Source organism: Tachysurus fulvidraco, chromosome 21 (genome assembly GCF_022655615.1).
Source record: "Tachysurus fulvidraco isolate hzauxx_2018 chromosome 21, HZAU_PFXX_2.0, whole genome shotgun sequence".
In the NCBI taxonomy this organism is placed as follows: Eukaryota; Metazoa; Chordata; class Actinopteri; order Siluriformes; family Bagridae; genus Tachysurus; species Tachysurus fulvidraco.
The window spans coordinates 5,846,604-5,858,900 of NC_062538.1; the positions used below are offsets into that span (position 1 = coordinate 5,846,604).

Sequence of the window (12,297 nt, forward strand, 5' to 3'; positions counted from 1 at the left end):
ACGAGCAAGAGAAAACACTTCAGAAATCAGTATGGATATAGTTTAATTTAGTTTTTGTACCTTTAGTGTTGCTGTAGTTAGTTTAGTGCTGTTTCCTGAGCTCAGATCAGCTCCATACCTCATCTTAAAGTAGCAATGTGTCATTTTTTGAGTCTCCTGCTACACAAGTCGGATACGACTTAATTACTTCACTCCATGGTTAAAATGATGCACACATTATGAGCTATAGCATTTATGGTTGGGACAATATTTAATAAAACCCTGAAATTAACAAGCCGAATCCAGCACTGATTTCTTTTCAGTAAGTTAGATCTTATTAAGTTTATGGTCTTCAAGATTGTGTTTTACTTCATAAAAATCTACAGCAACTAATAGCTTATTCTGTAACAGCTGGAGTAGTGTGCCTACTGTATAAATACTAAACACACACTAACAACTTAACACATTACATTCGGACTTATACAGAACCTGGAACGCAAATGCTGCCTTGCTGAGAAGTTGTTGGATGAGAAAATAATCAGTACAACCCAGGAAACAAGAGTAGAAAAGATCTGCATGATGTGATTACGCTGGAATTAGAACTCTGGATGCTTTTGCAGGGGTTTTGTTACAAGTACACAGTAGAGGTTTACATATCTGTGTATGACTTTCATTCAAACACGGCTCTTACGAGGCTGTTGAACTGAAACAAGAGACGAGTAATGACTGACGGGGAAGTCGTTTCCTGTTGGCACCAACCAGCACCATTTATTAACTATTGTATGGGGTCAAGATCAGAGAGTCTCATAGCAGAATAAAGCTATTAGTCTGCTTGCTAATTCTCTGATGGTTGAAGGACAAACTGTACCAGGAACATATGATTCAACGATCAACAGGCCGAACGATCATGCAGCTGCAAAGTCTCCCAAATGAGTGTGAAACATGGTGTGAAATTATACTATAATAATTACTGAAAGTGTCATGACTACTAGCCACAGTGATACAGACTTGCAAAACGGATGGGACAAGTATGCACATGCAAACCTGCGCACACACTCACACACACTCTAACACGCACTTTATCAAGATCAAAGTGTCCTATTTTCTATCCAGAAAGAAACCAAAAAAAAAAAAAAACATTCCCAGTAACTGACACTCTATGCTTGTGCTTGAGAAAGGTGATGAGCCTCAAAGTATAACATACTTTATAATAATGTAAAACATGCTCATATGTGCCAAACACAGGTCTCTCATTTCAGTCGTCCTTTATGTTATTTAAAAAAAACCTCCCCAGAAATAAAAGCCAATAAATGTCTTTCCCTTTATCCGAGACTCCAGGTTTTATTATTTGCTGTGAAAACCATCAGGTATTAAGTCTTTGCAAAACTCTTTTCCAGCTCAAGACATTAATCCGCTTGAATTTTCTTTAAAAAGAAAAAATAAGACAAATGTGTGAAAATGAGCAACAGCCCGGAATGTGACAGGATCTGTGCTCAGCACAATGTAGCCTGAGGCAAGGCAGCCAGACAGCAAAGTCACTCAGAAAACCAGAAAAGAAAAAGTCTTCATCTTCTATCTTGAAATGAATAAAGCGATGATAGGATTGTACTTGTGGAGGAGAAATCAGTAGCCTCCCTTCAAGACGAGCTCATCATTGACTCACAACAACCAATGCAACAACCAATCTCCTTTGGATCATGTGACCTACAACGAAGGGGAAAACTCAGCATGTAGATCAATATCAGTTTGAACTTCTCATTCTCATGGTGTGAGAACTTTTCCTGTCTTTCTGACATATTTAAAAAACAACAACAGATTTCTTTCTCTCTTTTTTGCCATTACATTGCCATTATATACACAAATACAACAGTGTTGAAGAATTAGTTTCTCATCATTCTGTGTCACTTATAGACGTGTTATTATGTCACAAATAAACAGCCAATCGCGTTCCAGTATGCAAATGATGGATGCAGTAATAGTTTAACAGGGAAGAAAATGTGCACATTTAGATTTCTGAGGTTTTCCTATTTACATATACAGTCACTGTCCACCAATCAGGTGGCAGCAGAACAATGATGATACAGGCCAAGAGCTTTAGTTAATGTTCATGACAAACATTAAAGATATGTGATCAGCTGATGCCCAGTATAACCTCAGATTCTTGTTCTTGGATAACAGTCTAATGTATCCCACCTTCCTCAAGGTTTGACATGTTGTACATTCTGAGATGTTTTTTCGGCTCGGCAAGGTTGTACATACTGGTTAGTTTGTGTGACTGTAGCCCTCCTGAAAAGTGCTTTCCCACCCTACCAAATTGAGTATTTAAAATAAAAAAAGATAAAAATAAAAAAATCAGATGTTGTGACAAAAACAAAGTTGTACACAAACTAATTTAAACAGTTTACTTTCATGTAAGCACATTGTGCCTTTAATTACTAGTTTATTTTTATATTTTACATCCATAAATATAGCATAATATAGCATAAAGCTATTTACTGGCAAATTTTAGATACAATCATCTTTGTGCATCTTTGCTTTACAGTTTTTCAAAGAACAACATGCTTGTGCATAACACCAACATTTTAAATGATTTACTTGAATAAGTGCACTAAAATTAGCTAAAATTAATTGCTACACACAAAACAACACCTTTAATTTGTAAAAGCTGTGACCAATTTAATCTGAGATCATGCCACAACTCAAACATAATAAAATACCGTGTGATAAAATTCTGAAAACAAAAAGTGTGTGAAAACCGCAAACAACTTCCTGAGGGTTGTACTGGTATGTGCCTTTTTACAGAGCAAGTGATGCAAAAAGAGTCATGCAAACCTCACCTGAAATGTCAACAACAAAAATACTTGATTATAGCATGCTAAAAAAAAGTACAGAAGAGATATTGATGGTCCAAGGATATTAAATCATGTATATCCTAATCCTCCATCTGTCAGAAATTGATGCCAATCAGAAACAGTAGGGCTAATATTTGTTAGAAAATTTGGCTAATTTGAAGTATATACTAATTACCCTAACATTATCTTGCTAAAATTAGATTCGTAGGCCACTCATCTGCTGTCTTACAAAAAAAACAAAAAAAACAGCTTTTTTGCTAGAATATGGTTTTAAATAATATAATATAATTTTCAACATCAGCTAGCTTATTAGCAATTCTAGTAAGCTAGCTTCTGCAGACAAATAGCTGCTTCTGGTGAGGTAACATATGAGCTATATATTCACCTGGTAATATTAACATAGTGCTGTGACTAGATATCTGGCTAGCATAGTTATTAGCAAATGTGCCAATTCTGCTAGAAATTTTGTTTTGATTTTTGTATACATGATATTTCTTCTTTTTTGTTTACTTAAAGGAGAAATAAAGAGAACCAGCTTACTTATAAACATGAAATATAGCTCTACATCTGTGCGCTAGAGTTCATAAGCTAATAATGATAACAAGGAATGCTTACATTAACTTTATGACATATGACATATGTCGCCGACTCAGGAAAACCGTCTGTATATTAAATAACAGAGCAGGTCTGTATCTGTCTGTATGTAAATATTAATATCAATTCAAGACAAACTACAAAAAAGATATATATGAAACATAGAAAAAAAGACACTTTATACTGTACAAAGTACAACAAACTGTTTTGGAGGCTGAAAGAGGTGAACTAAAGTATTTATTATGCTGCACATGCTTCAGATTCATCTAGAAGCCGTGTGTCAAACATTCTAATAAGAAGAAAAGCTGTATCATTTCTTTTTAGGTAATTTTGTCAAGATAACAGTGTTTCATACAGTGTCTTAATCCACAGGAGCTCACAGCTAGTTGACTATATTTGGTGCTAAATGTTCAGGCATGCTGATCAGCTGAATCTTCATAGAACAAAGGATATTTTAGATCAGAAAAATACTGATTAAATCTAACACATCACACAGATGCACTTCTGACACGACCAGTCACCGTCTCTATGTTTTTCGTTCCTTGCCTTTCCTGCACCTTATTATCTATTTATTGTACGGTGTGTCGTGAAATGGCACACAGAGCAACAGCAGAGGCACACTGTAATAACAATGCTCTGTTGGCTCACACAGTACACATGCAGGGAGCAGAGAGAGTTGACCATAAAGCAAAAAGAGCTGCTGAGTAGCTGCTTAGTTCTCCGTCATCCCTGTATGTAGTGAAGCTCCCTGAGGTCCTCTGTGGACATATTGAACTCAATATACAACTGAGTTCCTGTGAGATACATCACTTCAGTGATCTTTAAAGAGAAGTAGCCTGGTGGGTGTTCAATGTATAATGCAACCTTGATTTAAGACCACCCAATAAATAAATAAATATCTAAATAAAAAGATTGAACTTTGAGCTCTTAGAAATTGCATCAGTGAGATGATTTGCAATCTGGTTAAAATGAAAACCCCAGTCAGGAAGGGACAAGCACATTTTTTTGCCTGCGGAAACAGAGAACGCAAAATTACGCAACAACTCGACTACACCCATCATTCAAAAATGTTTGCTCATTTTTACCAGACCTTCTAAAGACTTTCTATCAGAAGAAGTCAAGTATTCCTGATTCCATGTTTTTATTCCTACTAAACATCCCAGAGAGCATTATTTCCTAATGAAATCCAGCCTGTTAGTGGTTAATTACAGTGTTGTCTGACATGCTCATGCCTGCTGACCCTGTGAACAGATTTCCCTCCTTTTGGTTATGGAGCTATGTCAATTACATAACTACAGTTTTCCTCTATGTATTTGTTATTTTCATCATCTCACTGTTGGATGTCTGTGAGCATGCTGTAAATACCTGCTGAGACAGCATGTGCCACAGGAAAAACTAGAGTGTGACTGACTGGAGGTTGGAAGGACACGCCAATACAGGCAAATATGCTCATTCTACGTACTGTATGGAATGGGGAGATACATCCTTCAATGTTGGAATTCAAAAAGAAATAATTAACTAAATCCTTTGACTGTACTCTATATGGGTACTTAGTAGCTGAAGGCCTTTCCTATAGTTGGCTCCTGTCTTCATCCGGATGATGGAGGGGGTCAAAATGAAATACTTCATATCCAGTATGGCATTTGTTGTTGCTAATCGGCATTTCTTCTCCAAGCTGAGTGTTGAGTCTGCTTCCTAAGACCTCCAGCCTGAGGCACAGTGAGTACTCCTGGACTATTAGCTGACAGGAATCACTGATTTGGCCTCTTGCAGTTTCTTGCTTGGTGTACTTTCAACAATCTTGCATTACCCGGAGATGCAGCAACAACGCAATGCACTCCAGCAAGGTCACTTTCATTTGGTCACCCTTGTTAATTTGCCTCATATCATGTAGCACCCAGAAAATGATCTTAGCTCCTGAGTTGATAATTCCTCCATGGTTAAAGAACTTTAAAGGGAATCCGGAGGTAGGGTGGGGATACAAAACTAGGCCATCTGGAAAGCTTCGTAAACATCTATCTTTCCATGTTCGCCAAAGGGTTCTAGGAAAGTCGTAAAATTGAAAAGAGAGGCCCCAAATGCTCAGGAGGTTTCGTTTCTTCATCTGGAGTCCTGTGCACAATATACATACACACTACGGGCTGAAACAGTCTTCACAGTTCAATACTTTTTTTAGGCTTGTGGTTTGTGACAGAAAGAAGTGATTTGTACTACAGTATTTCGAAAAGCATACTAAATAATGCAATACATATGAACAGGAATGATGCATCATACATGTTTGCTTCAGGCCCTTGTACCAGCAGTCTTTCTCCAGGGGTCTCTTTCGTTACAGTCCCAAACACAGACCTCTAATCACTGAGCCAAAAGGTCAGCTTAGACTTTATGCGTTTTTCCAGCTTTGGTGTGGTTTTCATTATCTGAAACATGCCTCTCTTCTTAAGGGCTTCCCAAAAACTTTAGAAGGACATCTTGCAATATACAACACTACATCACAAACCCAAAATCAACACATCTGGCCTACCACAGAGAAAAGCTAATCTAATTCATCAGATAAGTCTTGGAGCAATTGTTTTCATAGACCAGAGGGCTCCATCTGATTAGACACCAGGCTGCTGTAGTCCACATGGATGAGTGTACAGTATATGGTGATGAATAGGCTTGTGTATTTGCTTTCTATGGTAAAATGACTGGATTTATGTAAATAAATGTGGTTAGTGAATCACAAGCCATCATTTCAACATCTGAGATATGAGGCATATATTGTTAAGAAAGGTTTAAGTGTGTAATGTTACAAATATGTGCATACACAATGTAGTTGTAGGGATTGTACATTCCTCAGTGATGTAAAATTCATGTTGATCTCATTATCTCTAGAAGATCTGTGGTTAAGCTACCGGCTGCCATTCATGTATCCACCAAAGCCAATAACTCACACAGTCCCAACAAATGATGTATAGCCGAATGCCTCTATTCTGTGTTGTTTGATTTGCAGCACTCAAGAAATGGAGGTTCATCAAAAGAAAAAATATTGAAAGAGTGCAAAGAAATGTGCAGTTTTCTAGAAAGCAGATGCCTGTCATTTTGTTTTAATGTATTGCCTTCACCTTTGCCTGTGACATTCCTTCGAGCTTAAAGGAATACAAAAGCAAAAACCAGAACAAAATGCCCCAGAATCCTGTAACTACATAAGCCACACAAGACATACAGGCCATTTTTTTTCCCTTTAACAGAAATCGTTTGCAGACCTCAGTCCTCAAATAAATGTCTAGAGATGACACATGGTACTAATCAATATCGGTAATTTAAAATAATTGTTTATACAGGCAAGATAACAACTCAGAGCCAAGACTTTTTCCCCATGGGGGCCCTGTCACCGAAAACTACGCAACAGCATGTAAAACACAATCCATGAAGAAATTCAAAAGCATCAGCAAAAAAACCCAAAAATAAAAACCTCCAGCTTTAATGCTTGTCATAACAGTTATCAATTAGAATGATTCCAAGAAATAATCTGCAGTTCATTCCGAATAAAAGGTGCATTAACAGAACTAGGAACACAAAATCACTTTAAATCATACACAAAGTCTCTTTAATCTTTAAAGCTCTGTTTGCTGAAACAGTCTCTCACACACACACACACACACACACACACACACACACACACACACACACACACACACACACACACACACACACACACACACACACAAAACACACACGTGCACACACAAGATGCTGTATGTTTTGCTGTGTTGTGGTCAAAACAGAACAATTCCCTAATTGGGGCTTTGAGATGTGCTTAGCAATCAAGCGGACAGTTAAGTGAAATCCTGCCAATTGTTGTCTAGTGGGCTTGTAGCTAAACTAGCTGCACTTATTGATCATATTTTTAAGTGACTTCTAAAGAATCAATAACTCTATTGATAAGGTTCAATCATGTGGTGAAACAGTTTGAAAAAAAAATGAGGAAAAAAAGAAAAATGTTTAAATAATTAAAATCATATTAAAATCATGTTTTAGTTTATTTCAGGCTTAGGATGGAAGTTCGTCATAACTCTTTTCTACTTTCACCTGATTTGGACACATATCACATGCCTACAAAAGAAAAACTATATTAAATGTATTTGAAAGATTGACCCCTGACCTTTCAGTCACCACAGCAGCACTGTTTACTGCTTACATAAGCCTCCAGAAAAAGTGCTCAAAGGAAGCGTTTGATGCCTGAAGACATATACAACAAACCTAAGGAGGCCAAATATCTGTCTGAAGAATTTGCAAGAGTCGTAAACAAAACCTACCAGTGTTAATACTCTAAAAAGACGCTTTCAGGAGCCGCGGACCTTAACTGTAAACCACCACTGTAATCAGAGAAAGAAACAATAGGGGCCATGTAATCCCCCAAAAAGCTTTGGGTGGACCTCGTCCTGTCTTTTTCAATTTGATTAACATGCGTTTATTTTTCTTTCCTTTTGCCATTTCTCCTGCTGCATAGCTGATGTGCCCGGTCTTGTCCTCCCACAATCATTTCAGAGACGTCTCAGAGAGAAATCAAAGAACGCTATTGCATGTGATTGCACAATAGGGCAAATGTAAAAGCAGAGGAGTTGGGCACTTACCCAGAGGGGGTGGGGTGCTACTAGGTGTGGGGCTGGAGGATGCCAGGGACAAAGTTGTTCCAGGTGCCAACACAGACACGGCTACGGTCTCCTGAATGGAGAATGTGGTAGGATGAGTGTCAGTCATGCCAGTAAGTGCGATAAGCATCCATGAAGGAGTAGTGTTCCCTGTTAGGTCGGCCTCCTCTTCAACATCTTCATCCTCACTTCTGAGGAGGTCCGGCAGGTCAGGCTTTCCACTAGGAATCAGAACATGGTTCAGAAGAAGCAGGTAGGTGCCCAGACCCAGCAACAAAAGCAACACAGTGGGTATCAGAAGCACAGCTCTCCCTTGATATGGGCTCCTACAACAACACCCTTTCCAGCGCTGATGAGCAGTATGGGACAGAGGGTAACCCTGGAGCCCCAGTGTCTTTTGAGCCTCAGCCCCAGAGCTAGTCCCAACCCCAATCCCAGGCACAACAGACACTCTCTGCCCCTCACAAAGTGACACCAGCAACACGGGCAAAGGATATAAAGACACATCTGGGTCCATTTGGGGCTTCCAAATCCTACAGTTTGAAACCCTGCCAGTGTTTTTGTCCAAGGAATCTCACAGAAGTAGCTTCCTGGCAGCTACGTGATCCAAAAAAAAAAATCCTATTGCTGTTTCCGGGTCTGTTGTTCTCTATACTGCTTTGCCGACATGGACTAACACATGCACTCATATCCTCGCACTGGTGTGGAGTGACGGCATGCTTCTGGCGTCAGATGTCCATCCCCCCAGACATACTTGCATGAGCAGGCGGCCACCCTTGAACAGTGATGGGCGTGAAATGGTGCTGTCGGGACGCCGGGGTGAGCTGGCTGCCCTGGGGAAAGCCAAATCTGACCCCACCCATCCACCAAGGCACCAGCCTACAGTTCCTTCACAGCTGCTCTGCTTGTCACGGTTCCTGTGCTGTTCAGCTTGATGGGGAAAACAGAGCTCACCCCCCAATACCCTTAATTTGGACTGGGAAAGACCAGCAGGCACCAGCATGCATCAGTGAATACAGACCAAGAGAGAAATAGAAAATAGGAGTGGAACAGGAGTGACATCTGCTTAGCAGCATGAGAAATATATGCTCCTTAAGTGCCCAAGACTCCAAAGTGGAGTGCACATTACCCTCCCAGACAACTCACATAAAGAATCTGACTCTTGGGTTAAAGGTCAAACAAACCTCACAGCATTCAACAGTCTGAGTATGTAGGATCACCAGGATCATAATCCAAACCACTTGCTGACACACTCCAACATGCACAGGTTCACGTGCCTCTGTACATGCAGGTGAAGCTGAAGTGGTAAGGTCTGAAACGTGATGGTATGTTTGGTAAATCTGGTTGCCATACTGTACAATTGTTAATGTCTTTATGAATATCTTCAAATGAAACAAATTGGTCAAAGCAGCTCAGAAAGTCACAGAACTTTTTCTACTTGGCATTTCCAAGGTTCAAAGATTACAGGTTAAAGTTAACCTATATTACCTGACTGGCACAAAAGAAATAGCCTAAAGGTTTGGCACATGTTTTGTGACTCTGAGGTTAAAACCTGCATTAAAGCCAAATAATGCTTTGGGCTAGGGTTCTTAGGCCCAAATAGATTACCTTTCATCATACAGCCAGGTGTTGTGTGCAGAGAAGCATTTGTGAGCTGCTTCACAGGATTGCAAGTGTCTGTGCGAGTGCATGTGAGAAAGAGAGAGAGAGAGAGAGAGAGAGAGAGAGAGCTGCTGGTGGGCCCCAGCATGACTGATGATGTTGGAACAATCAGCCGCCCAGCTGCATTTTCCATCAACACATTCCTCTCATGTCACGCTCTCACTCTCTCTTGCTCTGAGTGAGGCAGCGCCCCCTAGGGACAAGACTTTTGACCAAAACTAATTTCAAATAAGTACTGTGCAGCAAAGGCAGCCTTGTTCTTGCTGCTGTCTATTACAACACATGACCTGTCAAAGGCAAAATTAAAAGTGCATCACATGTACAAAAAATGTTAGTCCCCTTAAGCATGAAGCCCATGCCAAACACTCTCTAAATGCTGCACTAGGATGGCGCTTATATCTGAGATAAAGGAATAGACCGACAAAAGACTATAGAATTTACACATTTTTTCCCTTTTGTGCAGAGACATTTGAGGTCTGAGGTTTGCTCTTTTAGTTCAAGACCAATATAGCGATCAAGACAGGTAACTGTATAGCCACAGGATCAAAATTCTATAATACTAAAGCCTTTTATCGTGTGAATTACGTCAAATATACAAATCTGATGCTTAAACTAAATTAACTCAAGACAGACGCTACCACTATTTTTAGCATCGAAAAGTGGTTTTTATTTTATTTGATTGCTTTTATTGATAGTTGTGTCAGAACCCATGTAAGCCACCCAACTTGATTTGAAGCATCTGGTAATGATTTAGAAATGCAGCTTGTTTGAGGAATACAAACTTCCATTATTCAGAAGCAACATTAAGAATACTGTAGCTCCAGTGACACTGGAAAACAGAAGAAACAAATGACTAGGTTTGGGATAAAAGAGTTATAGTATACATCTGATCCGTTCTTTTAAGGGCTACACTATGGTTTGAGTATTCCATTAATCAAATCATTGCAGATTGCATTAATTCAACACAGGTGTTTTGAAACCTCATGCCAGTATACGCTCTTGAATATGATGGCATTGGCTAATTTTGAACAGGGTCAGTGCTTTTGAAATGTGAATTTGTGATTATATATAAAACGGTGAGAAATTTCCATTTCCATGCTGTACTACCTTTCAATTTTAAGCTGTGCCTTACCTTAGAACATTTATTCCCATAAACAGGCACGGCAGGAGGTTGAAACTATGTTTGGGATCAAGCTAAAAATGAGGGCCTACTTATAATTATGGATGTCTTTACCCGCCACTGACTGACACGTGTTTGCTCTCTATGGGAGTGCACATTCCCCCGAGACCTCATCTTTTGTCAGATTTCACCCTTTAAGTGACCTATGCCCTGAACACATCTTGAGATCATCTAAAACACACATACACTTGCTAGACCACCATGCGGCACGTGGTGGAGGGATGCAATACTAAGCGATGATTCCCAACACCGACCACTTTTCTAAGGCAGCCTTGAGGCCAGATTGCCTCTGGGGGAAGCACCATGATGGTGGCTGCTTGTCTTCATTAACCATAGCTTCAAGCTCTCTCTCTGTCTTTCTGTCCAGGGATAGCTTTAGCCAACCTTTACACAGACGTTCACACATTTAGCATTGACCAGTGTTATTAATGAGTGTAATCATTTTTATCTCTGGAAAAACCCTCGGTGTGTGTGTGTGTGTGTGTGTGTGTGTGTGTGTGTGTGTGTGTGTGTGTGTGTGTGTGTGTGTGTGTGAGAGAGAGAGAGAGAGAGAGAGAGAGAGAGAGAGAGAGAGAGAGAGAGAGAGAGAGAGAGTACATGTGTGTGCAATACTGAAAATCAGAAGGGGCAACCTGCAGCCCCTTGTATGTAAAACTCTATTTGTAAAGGGTGTGACACAAGAATGAACTTGCTAAGAGACTGCACAAATACATCCTGTATACATTGAGTTTAAGTGCAAGCTTATACTAGTCTAGTAAGTAATAAATTGGCAAGATTCTGTATTCTGGAGAAAGGTCGACTAATTCAATTGATACGACTCAAACCACAGTTTATATTGAATAGTGAGAATGACATTTATCACAGTTCTATTTCACTATGTAAACATTCAGCAACATCTTTGAAGGATTTCACTTAATATAATTTTGACATTTGTCTTTCCTACAAAAGCTGTCAAGAAAGCCATGAACCTATCCACCTCTTCACTACACCAAGAACAGCTGTAGCAAAATGGACGGTTACATGGCAAGTACTGTACCTACTGTACATACAGTTTGTGTACAAATTAAATGAGAATTTCTTCAAGTCGTACAACTGTTTCAGGTGTATGGTGTAATCGTATGGCAATCTGTGTGTACTGGCTATGTATTGTAAGTTTAATGAACATTGTCTTTAAAGACAGTGATCGATTTCCCGTTACTACCAGCACAAACCAGACAAAAATCCAGGCAGGTGATTGTCTCAAGGCTGCATTTAATTGTCTATGAGATCGGCTCGTGCCAAGACTCGGCCGTTGCTTTAGAGAATGGGTTTGAGGCAAGTTACTCTGCAAAGCAGCTGGGTCTCATCCACTGTCTTTCCCTCTCTTAGTCTTTGTTGTTTTACCCACCCCCATGTC

At 39.6% G+C, this 12,297-nt stretch overlaps 1 protein-coding gene across 6 annotated transcripts in view; it reads right to left on the reverse strand.

Moving 5' to 3' along the window:
* Nucleotides 1-12,297, reverse strand: part of nrg2a (neuregulin 2a) — an 80,963-nt gene that overhangs the window by 20,834 nt on the left and 47,832 nt on the right. The window lies entirely within an intron of this gene.